Raw genomic sequence first — 12643 nt, 5'->3', positions numbered from 1 at the left:
ACACACCTACCGTCAAGCTATCACTCAAGCTAAACGAGACCACTACGCCAAAAAAATCCATGCCTATCAATTCAACACCAACGCAGTTTGCATTTGTTTCAGACCTCACAAACCCTGCCACTACCACAATCAATGGGGACAATGCCAATAACAGATGCCAAGAACTAGCAATGTACTTCAAGAATAAGATTGACAACATCCTTACCCGCTTTCCATCCAAGCCCCCCCCCCCTTTCGTGCCACTATGCAATGATAACAAGAGCAAACTTAAAAACTTTAACCCCACGACAAACACGGAAATTGAAGCTATCTTAAAGAAGATGAAGCCAGCATCCCACATCCTAGACACCATCCCCCCAAAAACCCTCCTCTCTATCCCATCCACCATTGCAAAACCCATCGCTGAACTTATCAACTGCTCCATCACACATGGCAGCATCCCAGACCCACTCAAACTTGCTGTATAAGACCCCTCCTAAAAAAACCCAACCTCGACCCCTCGGACCCAGCTAATTACAGGCCCATTTCCAACCTGCCTTTTATTTCTAAAATTCTGGAAAGGGTGGTTAAACAACTCTCCGATTTCCTAGAAGACTACAACATCCTCCACCCCTCACAATTCGGCTTTCGTAAAGCCCGTAGCACAGAAACCCTTTTACTATCAATGACAGATACCATTCTCAAAGGCTTGGACCATGGAAACTCCTGCTTGCTCGCCCTCCTAGACATCTCGGCAGCTTTCGACACCGTTAACCACCAAATCCTACTGACCCACCTGGCAGAAATAGGCATTGCTGGCAACGCCCTCTCCTGGTTTTCCTCCTATCTTAACCAGAGAGAATACATAGTAAAAATCAACAGAAACCAATCCTCACATATCCCAATCACACAAGGTGTCCCACAAGGTTCCTCTCTATCATCCACCTTGTTTAACATTTACCTCCTACCACTTTGCCAATTACTGTCCAACCTGGGATTGAAATTTTTCTTATACGCAGACGATGTGCAGATTCTCATACCGATCCAAAAATCCATCGATGAATCCATGCTCTTCTGGGAATCCTGCCTCTCCTCAATAACATCCATGTTAGCCAACCTCCACTTAGCTCTGAACGCAGCTAAAACGGGAACTACTCATCATCTCCAACCACCCTGATGGCACTCCCCACCTTACACAACAGAACACAACCAATACACCACACCAATTACGAGCAGTAAAAGACCTGGGTATCATCATAGATCAACAACTAAATTTCAAACCATACATCAACTCCTTCCTTAAAGGAGGTTTCTACAAACTAAATGTCCTCAGAAAACTCAAACCCTTACTACACGCTCAAGACTTCCGCACTGTAGTTCAGACCACCATGCTTGCAAAACTGGACTACTGCAACTCCCTGCTACTCGGTCTCCCGGCCTCCACCATCAGGCCACTCCAGATCCTCCAAAACTCCATGGCCAGAGTCATAAATACTCGCAAAACGGAACACATCACCCCTATTTTAAAGGAACTGCACTGGCTACCTATCGCCTTCCGCTCTCAATACAAAGCCTTGACCATTCTTCACTGCTCACTACACAAATTCAACCACACCTGGCTTGAAGAAATGCCTCGCTTCCGCACATCGAACCGCCCCATAAGAAGTGCCCATGCAGGCACCCTACACACCCCTTCCCTTAAGTCTGTGCATCTGCCCCTCACCAGAGAAAGGGCTTTCTCCATAGCTGGTACCTCCCTCTGGAACTCCCTCCCCGCCCCCCTCCGTATAGAGCAGTCTCTCACCAAATTCAAAAAAGGAGTCAAAACTTGGCTCTTCAAGCAAGCCTACCCCGATACAAACATAACGTAGACCTTAGCCTAAACAGATCTCGCTTTTGACCTTTCCCCAGCCAGCCTCCCCCTCCGCACCTTTCCACCTCTAGCGCCTCCCTACCTCATCTTTTCCCCTGATTCTTTTGAACGCTACCCTCCCCTTCCCTGAATCTTGTTTGGAACTCCCTCGACCCACGAATTCTTAGTTAAGATAACGTTGTATTGACTGTATAAAGTTCTTTTTCCCCTACATTTCTGCCCTTTTTGCTCACTTAGCCCTCAAATATCTGTTTTATAATGCCTCCTTTGTATATAGTTCCCTTTTTGTTTTACCTCTTTGTTTTGCTTTGACTACGATTTGGTTTTTTGTTCTTTGTAAATTCCTCCTTTTCAGTTCAATGTAAGCCGGCATGATGTGCCTTACGAATGTCGGCAAAGAAAAGCCTTTAAATAAATAAATAAAGTCTGTATCGTATCACCTCTGCTCCTCCTTTCCTCCAGGGTGTACATATTTAGATTCTTCAGTCTCTCCTCATAAGTCATTCGATGAAGACCCTCCACCTTTTTGGTCGCCCTTCTCTGGACCTCCTCCATCCTGTCTCTGTCCATTCGGAGATACGGTCTCCCGAACTGAGCACAGTACTCCAGGTGAGACCTCACCAAGGACCTGTACAAGGGGATAATCACTTCCCTTTTCTTACTCGATATTCCTCTCTCTATGCAGCCCAGTATTCATCTGGCTTTAGCTATCGCCTTGTCACATTGTTTCGCCGACTTCAGATCGTTAGACACTATCACCCCAAGGTCTCTTTCCTGCTCAGTGCACATCAGCCCTTCACCCCCCATTGAATACAGTTCTTTTGGATTTCCACACCCCATAAGCATGACTCTGCACTTCTTGGCATTGAATTTCAGCTGCCATATCTTCGACCACTCTTCCAGCTTCCTTAAATCCAGTCTCATTCTCTCCACTCCTTCCGGTGTGTCCACTCTGTTGCAGATCTTAGAGTCATCCGCAAAAAGATAAACCTTACCTTCTATCCAGTCTGCAATGTCGCTCACAAAGATATTGAACAGGACCAGTCCCAACACCGATCATTGTGGCACTCCGCTTAACACCTCTCTCTCTTCAGACTAAGTTCCATTTTCCATCACACATTGTCTTCTGTCCATCAACCAGTCTGCAATCCAGGCCACCACCTCAGCACTCACGCCCAAGCTTCTCATTTTATTCACCAGCCTCCTGTGCGGGACCATATCAAAAGCTTTGCTAAAATCCAAGTAGATGACATCGAGCGTTCTTCCTCGATCCAATTCCTTAGTCACCCAATCAAAAAAGTCGATCAGATTTGTCTGACAGGACCGTCCCTTGGTGAAACCATGCTGTCTCTGGTCCATCAATTCTGCTGCTTGTAGATAGTTCACAATTCTTTCCTTCAGCAGCGACTCCAATACCTTTCCCACCACCGAGGTGAGGCTAACCGGCCTGTAGTTTCCAGCCTCTTGTCTGCTCCCGCTCTTGTGAAGCGGGACCACCACCCTTCTCCAATCACTCGGCACCACTCCTGTATCCAGGGAGCAATTGAACAGGTCACACAGTGGAGCCACCAGAACCTCTCTGAGCTCCCTCAGTATCCTGGGATGAACCTCATCAGGCCCCATGGCTTTGTCCACCTTTAGTTTTCCTAGCTCTTCCCATACATTCTCTTCTGTAAACGGAGTTTCATCCATTCCGCTTCCCTCCAGTTTCTTGTTAACTAGCGTCGGTCCTTCTCCGGAGTCTTCTTTAGTGAATACCAAACTGAAGTATTCGTTTAATATTTCTGCCATTTCTTCATCTGTCTTCAACCATTGATACTTTTCACCTTTCAATTTCAGTATAACACTTTGGACTTTTCTCCTTTCACTGATGTATCTGAAAAATGTTTTGTCACTCCTTTCTTCCACTTGAATTTTCACTTTGACTGCTTTGTCTCCCTCAGTTCCACCAGATATTCTTCCTTGTGCTCCTCTCTTTGGGATTCTTTATATTTCTTGAACGCTGTTCTTTTAGCTTTTGTCAGCCACCTCCTTTGAGAACCAGATAGGTTTCATTTTTCTCTTGCTTTTCTTTACTTTTCTAACATATAGATTAGTTGCCTTGGTAATTGCTCATTTCCTAGCATCTAGACAGATGGATTCGGGACCAGTGGGATGTACCTAAGCTACTCCCAAATAGGGTGGGAGGCTGCCCATGGCCCAGTCAAAACCACACATGCAAAGGCTGTGAGCTCCCGAGCCTGCACATCCAGATGATAATACCTGGAAAAGGTGTGTACGAAGGACCATGGTGCAGCTCGGCAAATGTCAACGGGATACAACAATCTAACCTCCGCTCATGACACTACCTGAGTTCTAGTGGAATGAGCCCATAATGAAAAGACAACGGCTTTTCAGCAGCCACATATGCAGCCGTGACTACCTCCTTAATCCAAAGAGCTATTGTAGCCTGCGAAGCTGGCTCGCTCTGTTTACCACCACCATGAAGGACAAACAGGTGGATCTATCTTTTGGAAAGGCTTAGAAACCTCCAGATACCTCAAGACATCCAAGGGACGCAACAGGTGATATTCCTCTGCTTCTCTTTCCTTTCCCAGAGATGGTAAAGAAATGGACCAATTCAAGTGAACATCTGAGACCACTTTAGGTAAGAAAGAGGGAACAATATGCAGCTTTATCGCTCCTGGAGTCACCCAAAGGACTGGCTCCCAGCAAGACAAGGACTGCAGCTTGGAAATTCAACGTGCAGAACATATCGCCACCAGAAACACCATTTTCAAGGTCAGTAACTGCAATAAAAGGCTATACAGTGGTCGAAACGTAGGGCACGCCAAGAAATCCAACATCAGATTAAGACTTTTCAAAGGAACTGGTAACCGCAAGAGAAAATGAAGATGTTTCACTCCCCTTGAGAAACGGGCCATATCAGGATGAGACAATAATGATTCACCATTCACCTGGACTCGGAAACAGGTAAGAGCTGCTGCCTGTAACTTCAAGGAATTAAGGGTCAACCCTTTATTCAACTCGTCCTGCAAAAATTCCAAAATGAGCAGGATCCTAACTGAGCGAGGAAGCACACCTCGATTTTCACACCAAGTCTCAAACACTTGCCAAACCTGCACATAGGCTAAGGAAATGGAGAGCTCTCGTGCTCATAGCAAGGTGGCAATCACCGCAGTAGAATATCCATGCTTCAACAAGTGAGCCCTCTCAAGGGCCATACCATAAGACAAAACAGAATCAGATCCTCGTGAAGGACTGGTTGCTGCTGCAACAGATTCCTGTGCACCAGAAGATGGAGGGGGGAGTCTACCAGGAGTCTTCGTAAAACTGCAAACCGTGGTCTCCTGGGCCAATCCAGTGCCTCCAGAAGCACCATCTCCCTGTGCCCCTCGATCTTCCGGACCACTCTACCCAACAAGGGCCACGGGGGAAAGGCATACAGCAGCCTGTCCTCCGGCCAGACCTGCCCAACAGCATCAATACCCAAGGACTTCGAATTTCTCCTGTGACTGAAGAATCAAGGACCTTCACATTGTGAGAAGTTGCCAGCAGGTCTAGAAACGGAAGGCCTCAGTGATTCACATCAGCTAAAATGCCTCATCTGACAATACCCATTCTCCTGGGTCCAGACTCTCCCTGCTGAGAAAGTCTACTCTTACATTGTCTTTTCCTGCAATGTGCGAGGCCAAAATCTCCTAAAGATGGATTTACGCCCATTCCATAAGTTGGTCTATCTCCAGCGACATTTGCTGGCTCTTGGTTTCTCCCTGACTATTGATGTAAGCCACCATAGTTGCGTTGTTAAACATTACTTGGACCGCTCGACCCCACAGCCTACCACTGAACTGCAAACATGCCAGCTGGACCGCCTGGGCTTCCAGCTGCAGGATGTTCCAGAAAGACTCTTCTGTATTCCAGTCCTCTTGAACAGTTAATTCCTGACATTAAGCTCCCCAACCCTTGAGGCTCGCATCTGTTGTGAGTACCAACCAGTCTGGCGATGTCAGGAAAACTCTCTCTCTCTCAGATGATTCGCTTACAACCATTACTGGAGGTGAGAGCAGACTTCCGTCAGCAGGTGGAGCAGAATCGAATAGTCCTGAGACTGCGGGTTCCAATGAGACAGCAGGGAGTGCTGAAGAGGATGCATATGTGCCCTCGCCCATGGAACCACTTCTAGGGTTGCCAACATCAAATTGAAGATAGGACCACACAATCGGGCGTATATTGTTCACCAAGAGACGCACCTGTGACAATTTCTGGCAGGAAAACTTTGCCCTGCTTCATATTGAACTGAACACCCAGACTCTCCAACGACTGAGATGGCTGAATACTGCTCTTGGCTAGGTTCACTATCCAACCGAGCTCCTGCAACAGGGAGATCACCTTGCGGATCACTAGGCAACTCTCTTCGAGAGACTTTGCCTGAATCAACCAGTTGTCCAAGGCACTCATCTGAAGGACCACGGAAATCACTTCAGGAATTCTCAACTGGGGGAGAGGGCATTAGAAATCACTGCAGGAGAGTAGGGCAACTCAAATCTCTAATTAATTCTTCTCTAAATTTTGAAGCGGGAACAAACATCAGAATGGCACGCCGAGCACGGAGAACGGAGGAAGCCCTACAACCACCCCTCTCACTCTGTCTCTGACTTTCTTTTTTTAAAACTTACTTGAACTCAGCCTTCCTGGCCGAGTACAGAGACTGTCTCCGGCTGCGGGGGGAGAAGGCATATACCGTCACTGCAGCGCTTGGCTTCCTGCACCCGCTGCTTTTCAGCTGCTTAATTCAGCTAAGTCCATGCTGGCCAAATAACCAGCTACTGGACCAAGGCACTCATCTGAGGGAGCACGGAAATCACTTTATGAATTCTCAACTGGGGGAGAGGCCATTAGATAACACTGCAGGAGAGCAGGGCAACTCAAATCAATTAATTCTCCTCTAAATTTTGAAGCAATCCCCAGTAGGGAAATGCATGTGTACCATCTGCTAGAGATGGAGAATACTGGAAGGCTGTCGTCACCGCAAGAGTATATGTATACTGTGACATCAGTTTGCTCCATCTCCAACTGCTGGTAGAGGTGCATAACCCACTGGTCCTGAATCCATCTGTCTAGATGCTAGGAAAGTATTGTTTTCTTTGTATTGTTAATCGCTACGATAGTTTATAAACTTAAAGGCGGTCAAACAAGTCACATTAATAAAAATCATATTGAATTGTTGCCTATTTATTCCCTCACAGACATGTAAACTTGTTTTCTAGTGTAAAAAGATAACAATAGAGCTGCACAACTAGACACCAGATACTTAAAAAAGGAACAAATTGCACACATGGAACTAAAGGCAGTTTTTTCTAACTGTATGAAAAGAAAGGTGAGGGACTTTGGGCGACATGGAAAATGGTGTCCATTCTGACAGCGTGAGAACTCAGTTTTCTGGCATGTTGGAATAGTCAGGGAAAGCATGCCACCTTGTTCTCTGAGAATGTATCAACATTAAGCGTAGAAGGAAGGCACAGCTCTAAAATTGTACACGTCTTTTAGGCACTGTTTTATATCTGTACAATCCCACAACTAAGTGTGTGTTTACACTCCTATAACAACACTTTCAGGTGCAGAAATAAAGGTTAGCAAACAAACAAAAACAATATAAGGGAATTCCTTTTTATTGGACTAACTTAATATAGTTCCTGACTTGCAGGACTTTACACTTTCTTTCTCAGGTCCAAACAGAATATAGATTTTAACTAACAATTTATCAGGCATTTTCTTTTTTAGACTTTGATTTGACAGTTGCTGTGCTGAGATTGCTATATTTATTGCTATGGTTTGTGTCTTCCTGTTGATGATGCAAGTTATAGTTGTATAGGACTATGCCCGTTATATATTTTCTGTCATTCTTGTAAGACTGTGTCCATTATTTATTTATTGACATTTATATGCTGCTAATGCCGAACAACTAGGCGGCTAACTACTACTACAAACAATCATAAAAACAAAACTAACAAATAATCAGCATAATAGACAAAACAAAGCAGACCAACGTGCACAGGAATCTCACAGCAAAAAAACAAACAAACCCAAAGAGCGAACAGGTTACAAAATATCTGCCTGAACAGATATGTTTTCAATGAAACCTTAAACTCTTAGTGCAGGTTAACAGATGCAATTCCTGTGGGAGCAAGTTCCACAAAATGAGTGCTGTCAGAGAAAAGGCAGCTCTTCTAGTGGTGTATGGCAAACAGTAGGGCTGTCAAGCAAGCCTCTCTGAGATGATCGCAAAGAACGTGACAGATTGTAAATGCACAGCATCTATGTTAGACTATGGAAAAGAATCCAATGCAAGGAGCTTATGTATAAGCCATTCAATTGTCAACGAGCGATGATGGTACAGTACTGGAGAGATATGATCTCTCATATTGTGGCCACAAATTGAATGGGTCACTGCATTTTGAAAAAGCTGCAGAGCTTATAGCGACATAGCAGGCAAACCTATATATATATATGGCATTGCAATAATCCAACATGGGTATTATTAAAGATGGTATAACTACTCGAAAGTCCTCAGCCATCAATAATGGTTTTAAACCATGCAAAGTACATAGTTTAAAAAATCTTGCCTGAATAACAGATTTAATTTACTTCTTAAATGATAGACCAAAATCAATAATAACCTCTAAACTCTATACATCAGATGACAGCTGTATATCAATGCTCTCAATCTTCAAACAGGGAGGTGTAATAGAACTCCTTCGATGGATGACCAAAAGTTCTGTCTTTGAAATACTGAAAGCCAGTTTGATATGTGTCAGCAATTACTACTTATTTCTGCTACACTATTAATTTTGTTTTTTGTTATTTTTTATACAGTGGCTTGCAAAAGTCAGCAGATTTGTGTGGATTACAAATGACAAAGATTGTTCTAGGCAGTATGCTTATTGCAAACCAGTATGCTCTTAAAGTAAATTTTACAAGATACACTTCATTATTTCTCTGCATTTTTTGTAAAATAAAACAAACTGAAAAATGCTGCTTGCATAAATATTCAACCCCTTCAGACTAGTACTTTGTAAAATTACCTTTTGCTGCAATAACAATTTTAAGTTTACTGGGGTAAGTTTTTACCAGCTTTGCACAGTTTGGGAGTTATTTTTGCCCATTCTTCCTGGCAGATTTGCTCCAGGTTGTTTAGAAGATGCTTATGGACTGCAATTTTCAAATAGTGCTAGATTCTCGATTGGATTGAGATCTGGACTTTGACTTGGCCATTATTAGAACATTCACCTTTTTGTGGCCTTGTGCTTGGGATCATTGTCCTGCTGAAAGGTGAACTTTCTCCCAAGTTTTAGCAGGTTGCCTTGTAGTATCTCCCTGTAGGTTGTACCATCCATCCGTCCTTCAATTTTAACAAGATGCCTAGTCCCTGCTGAGGAAAAGCATGCCTACAACATGATGCTTTACTGCTGAGATGGTATTTGCTGAGGAATGGGCAGTATTAGGTTTGTGCTACATATAGTGTTTTGAATTTTGGCCAAAAAGCTCCATTTTTGTCTCATCTGACTACAAAACTTTAACATTTTAGCTGGGTCATTCTGATGCTTTCTGGCAAACTCCAGATGTGCACTGATGTGGTTTTTCTTTAGTAATGGCTTCTTTCTAGCTACCCTCCCATGCTGACCAGTTGTATGCAGAGTTCTTGATATAGTTGACAGGTGCACCTCCACTCCAGTCTGAACTCTGTGCTCCTTCAAAGTGATTGTTGGCCTCTCTGTGGCTTCCCTCACAAATCTCCTCCTTGCTCTGATGCTGAGTTTTGAGGGATGGCCTTGTGTAGACGGTGTCTGGATGGTATGATGCAGCTTCCATTTCCTCACAATTACTCCAACAGCACTCACTGTTTTGATGCAAGCACTTGGATATTATTTGTAGCCTTTTCCTATCTTGTGAACGTCTATAACTATCTTTAATTTCTTTAGAATGCTCTTTGTTCTTCATTTTCACAGCTTTCCCTTCAGATTCATAGTCTGACCAATGGTACTGGAATTAGGGGGCCTTTTATGCAGAAAAACCTTTTTTTTTTATTTTTTTAAACGATTCACAGGTAGAGGCCAATTGTAAGCCAATTGTTAGGGAAATATCTTTCATCTGCATAAACATGGAGCTTCCATAGCACAGAGGCTGAACACTTATGCAAGTAGCATTTTTCAGTTTTTAATTTTATTTTACAAAAAATGCAGAGAAGTAATGAATTGTGACTTTGAAAATTTACTTAAAGGTCATACTGGTCTGCAACAAACATTGTCTGGAACAATCTATGTAAGTCTAATTTGTAATCCACACAAATCTGCTGACTTTTTAGGGGGTTGAATACTTTTGCAAGCCACTTTCTTCGCTCTGAGTCTGTATGGATAGGTGGATGAAAAATCAAAACAAATGAGCAAAACATTTGTTTAGACCGGAGGAAAGGCAAGAAGCTAAAAGAAAATGTATTAATTTAGTTCAATAAAAAGGTATTAGCTTTATGTGCATTTAAGTCAACTAACACGGCAAATAGACTACTTTATGCAACACTTTCAGGGTAATTATGATACTGGCATGCCAAAATGACTTAACTTTTCGGTAAATCTTTTAAGCAAAGTGCTTTAGGTATCAATATTCATCCATGGAGAGTGCTTGCTTAGCAGATTTCAGACTGTCCTCTCTCTGATATATGCAAAAGAATGAAAAGTGGCACATACCAGGAGTGAGAACTTGTAGCTCAGCATATGCTGAAAGATCAGAGGAAGCATCTTCCCAGAAGGTACTAACCAGTGATGATCGATCCAATGGTTTTTGCCAACAGTAATATATAATATGTTTTTTTGTTTTAAAGAGCACCTGTCCTGTTTTGCATTTTTGCGTTTGTCTGCCAAAGCAGGGTACCTCATTTTCCATCTGGTTGTCCTCAAGGTGCTGTCGTACATCCAACCTCCAATATTTTTGAGCTCTCTGTACACACTCTTCTCATACACAGACCAATCAATAGAGAATATCTGTATTTCTAAATGAGCATGTCAAAGCTTCCTTGGATGCCACACTTCTAATCCTGCTCTTTGCAGGCCTGCAAATCCTGTTAGGATAAGGCTGCTTCCTTCACTCACTTTAAGTTCTGATATGATTAGGAATCATACAGCAATCTCTCATTGGAAGGCATAAACTATTATGACAAGCCGCAGTGGGGATTTTATCTGCCAAAAATATTCTTGTCCAGCATATAAAAGCAGCCATTTAATTCAGAAAACTGTGCAGGAGGTAGGATGACTGCCCACTGCAGATCTCTCTTCTGCTACATGACTATTATAAAAAGGTTTTATTCCTTTTAGTCTTCAACCACTAACCTGAATCACCCAAGAACAAAAAATAAGCTATGCCCCACTCCAAAACAAAAATAATGTGCCTGGAAAAACAGAATATATAGTTCTAATTTTAAATAAATTCCTGAGAATTTATCAAACCAACTTAATACTTATTCTGTTGACCTATAATGTAAGATCAAATTTCTTCTTCTTATCTAGCATCCCTACAAAAGACTTCACATCTGAACAAATATTCTGTTTTGGAAAGTCTTTCTTGGGATCTTACAAATTTCACCTCCTCAAATATAGTAGCTCTCTGACAAAACAATATTTATTTATTTCACATGCTTCTTTCATTGATTCAAAAGACACAGAGGAGAATGTGAGGCAGTGGCCACAGACCAATGTATGAAAAGGGTCAGAAGCTGCAAGCCCTTACTAATTTATGAAATATTGGGTTTCCCTGAGAAACATGCTTAGTACATCTGGCCCTATTTAAGGCTTTGAATAGAACAAAAAGTTCAACTCAGATTTAAAAATTACAGAGAACTAATAAGTATACACTGGCCCAGCATCTGCCTGTAATAGACTGTATATAAGTGCATGCAATATGTACAGTGCATATAGTCAGGAATAGGAATGTGCATTTGGATAATACGAATGGGGAAAACTGATCTGAATAAGATTATTTTTGGTTCAGTTAGGATCAAATGAACTGAAAATCAGCTCATTCTGAAAATTCCAAAAGTTTTTCAATTATTTGTTTTGGCAAATAATGCACACTATTTTCCAAAACAACCTGAAGAATCTGTAGCTTTTCCTGCCTCTATCTCATCTTAAAACGAAATCTGGTTGGAAAAAGGACAAAAATGAATAACCTGAACTGAACCAAAAAAAAAAAAGGCAAAAAGGCTGCACGTCCCTAGTCAGGAATATCTGTATGCAGTTTCTGGATCCTTTGGAGACATGCCATCCAATCACTGTATCAATTTCCTGTTTCACTGGTTATCTTTTACTGGATTCTGCAATTCTACATCGGAGGCCTTCCCAAGCTGTGGGTCTCAGAGGGGTCATAGCATAAAGTCTCGTTTAGATCACTTAGCCAGAAAAGCCAACATTCCATAGCAGAACCAAGAGCCAGCAGTTTTGTCAATTGCATATACAAATCACATTTGCAGTCTGAGAAAGCTTTGATAAGCACTGATGGTTTTAATCTCGGTTTTATTTATGTGGTGTAATGAGTCCAAAAGCAGAGCAACAGGGAATAATTAGTTGACGTTATTCCTTTTTAAAGCATTTCTGCTATTTCTTTGGTTTAAAATTCATGGATTCTGTGACAGCTTCCTTGGCCAATATCTGGCGTGTGGCAAACATGGAACCTTTTCTCTCCCGGCTTTCCCAGGAAGTCATGTTAAGTGCTGTAATAGGAATTTTTAATAAGTAAATTTTG

At 42.5% G+C, this 12643-nt stretch overlaps 1 protein-coding gene across 8 annotated transcripts in view; it reads right to left on the bottom strand.

Annotated features, from left to right (window-relative positions):
• Window positions 1-12643, bottom strand: part of CASK (calcium/calmodulin dependent serine protein kinase) — a 1033919-nt gene that overhangs the window by 68188 nt on the left and 953088 nt on the right. The window lies entirely within an intron of this gene.

This window comes from Rhinatrema bivittatum, chromosome 5 (genome assembly GCF_901001135.1).
Source record: "Rhinatrema bivittatum chromosome 5, aRhiBiv1.1, whole genome shotgun sequence".
NCBI classification, from domain to species: domain Eukaryota; kingdom Metazoa; phylum Chordata; class Amphibia; order Gymnophiona; family Rhinatrematidae; genus Rhinatrema; species Rhinatrema bivittatum.
Note: the sequence above shows the minus strand (reverse complement) of the source record. Positions and strands in the feature narration are given on the sequence as shown.